At 32.8% G+C, this 2,500-nt stretch overlaps 1 protein-coding gene across 1 annotated transcript in view; it reads left to right on the top strand.

Annotated features, from left to right (window-relative positions):
* Nucleotides 1-2,500, top strand: part of LOC137616574 (uncharacterized) — a 423,519-nt gene that overhangs the window by 206,683 nt on the left and 214,336 nt on the right. The gene's annotated exons all lie outside the window — the stretch shown is intronic.

Genomic DNA, 2,500 nt, shown 5'->3' with positions numbered 1-2,500 from the left:
TCATATCTCTCCTCTCCTCTCTCTCTCTCTCTCTCTCTCTCTCTCTCTCTCCTCTCTCTCTCTCTCTCTCTCTCTCTCACAGGACATTTCTTCTTTTATCTTAATCTCCCCTGCTACCCTTCAACTATATTTAGCGTTTTTCTCCTTACACAACTACCTTTATCAATTATTTATTAGAGTTCTCAAAATCACCTTCCCTCGTCCAACGTTTTCCCTTTCATTCGCCTTTAGAAAAAGAACGCTTTTCTTAATTTTTTTTTTCTATTAGGAACTCATGTACATTAATGCGGCAAAGTGACATTTCAGCTTGTGATATGTTAACCGCGTTTGATGGTTTCATTTAGTGAATGAATACAGTGTTAGCTGGCGTGGCGTGGCTTCGTTTAGTCAGTTATGTAAGATTACTCCTATTATCAATCTCAATCTCGGGGGGAGATGTTTCATTATTGATAGTTATACTTTGTTACAATATTATTAGGGGATTCTATGAAGTGTTCTCAATTCAGTAGTAAACTTATCTCCAGTTTGGGGTCAGTAGGTTTCTTCTTTCATTTAGCTTATCTATTTAAGAAGGATTTCGTTCGGCAGTCTTATAAGAATAGGATTATGTAAGATGAGTAGAAAAGGTTCTAACTTACTGATATTACTCGGCGAGTTGGCTTCAATAATGTAGTTTTGTGAGGCGAAGGAAATTCACGTTAAGGAAGAAAAATTAAATTCTTGATCCCAAATTTGACTGTTGAATTCACTGATAAGTCTTTATATTTATTCATACTTTGTATTTATACTATCTTTAAGGGTTTATAATGTTTTTTTTTCTTCATTTACTGATACAGTTTACGGCGTCAGGAGAAACTTCGCCGTAAACCGTCCCTCTTGAGGCTGTATTCTCTCTCTCTCTCTCTCTCTCTCTCTCTCTCTCTCTCTCTCTCTCTCTCTCTCTCCCCTTGTCGTGGCATGAGAGCAATCGACCAATTCATCAGGGCCGGAGGCCACTTTCTCCTGTTTCCCTGACCTTTCTATTAGTCTCCCTGGCTTTCTAAAGTGTATTTCTCCTTTCAGCCCAGACGTGGCATATGCCGCAGATATATTGTTGGAAACACAATGTTTTGACCGTCGTGGATAAGTGGGAGGCCTTTCGCTGGAGCTCGTTCCTGGTCATTGGAATTTGTTTGTTGACACACCCATGTTCATTTTGCATGGGGGTTAGTTTGCTGTTTATTTTGGGTTTCATGACCTTTCGATAAAAAGGTTTTTTAAGATATATATATATATATATATATATATATATATATATACATATATATGAATATATATATATACATATATATACATATATATATATATATATGTATGTATATATATATATATATATATATATATATATATATATATATATATATATATATATACTGTACACACTGATATATAAAGTTATATAAATATGCATATATATATAATTTATATATATATACATATAAATATACATATATATATATATATATATATATATATATATATATATATATATGTGTGTGTGTGTGTGTGTGTGTATGTATGTATAATACGAGGTGTAACTTTGCCAAGCTTGTCTTTAAAATGAATAATCAGTTATGGTAGGTGTTTGGGTGACTAGTATAGTACTAGATTAACGTTTGTTACGTTCGTGTACTACCCAAAGGTCCATTCAGCTGTAAATACGCTGTTAAAAATATGAATTAAAAAAACGGCAAATGGTTGGCAACATTTATTCTAGGATTTTTAACGTTTTAAAAAACGGATATATTGACGTAAAGGAGTGATATTACAGTCACCAACCCGTAAAAGATAATAACAAAGGTAAAATTACGGTCGCCTGTATTATACTGAAATACGGCTGAGAACAGCATATTTTTTACGGAGAATTTCCGGTTAGAATTACGGTGTTTTTTAATAGTGTAGGTGCAAACATCATCTGGGATCAAGGAACCGGAGGTGGAGAGGATGAACAGGATTTTATATTGTATGAGTGTGAAAGCGTGCCCTGAAAATACTTGATTGGTATCAAATATGTAATTCAAGACTGAAATTGTATATAAATATACTGGTAGAATAAAAGAAAATAGGAAAAGTTTACTACGTTTTATTGTTTTTCACAAGACTGTTAAGCGATGTGTTGAATGTTAAGGTTCTAGGTAGAGTTGCTAGAAGGTAAGATTATTTGTTAAGGAAATTAAAAAACAGGTGTAGCTTATTTTCAACTATTCTCAGTAAAATTTACTTTAACAAATTAAAGAAATCACATGGATGTTTTTATATGAATTGACACTAAAAATATGTGGAGTTTATCAAGAGGAAAGGGCGACATATGTCAACATAAAATGGGAGATCTTAGTTTTTAGATGGTTTGGTTCAGTAAAAAGAAGGGGAAGAAATAGTTTGAAGAAAGGGAATGTTAAGGGGTTGAAGAGCTGTTTTGGATTGGTTGATATATTATTATTATTATTATTATTAATTGCTA

Source organism: Palaemon carinicauda, chromosome 22 (assembly GCF_036898095.1).
Source record: "Palaemon carinicauda isolate YSFRI2023 chromosome 22, ASM3689809v2, whole genome shotgun sequence".
Taxonomy (NCBI): domain Eukaryota; kingdom Metazoa; phylum Arthropoda; class Malacostraca; order Decapoda; family Palaemonidae; genus Palaemon; species Palaemon carinicauda.
Note: the sequence above shows the minus strand (reverse complement) of the source record. Positions and strands in the feature narration are given on the sequence as shown.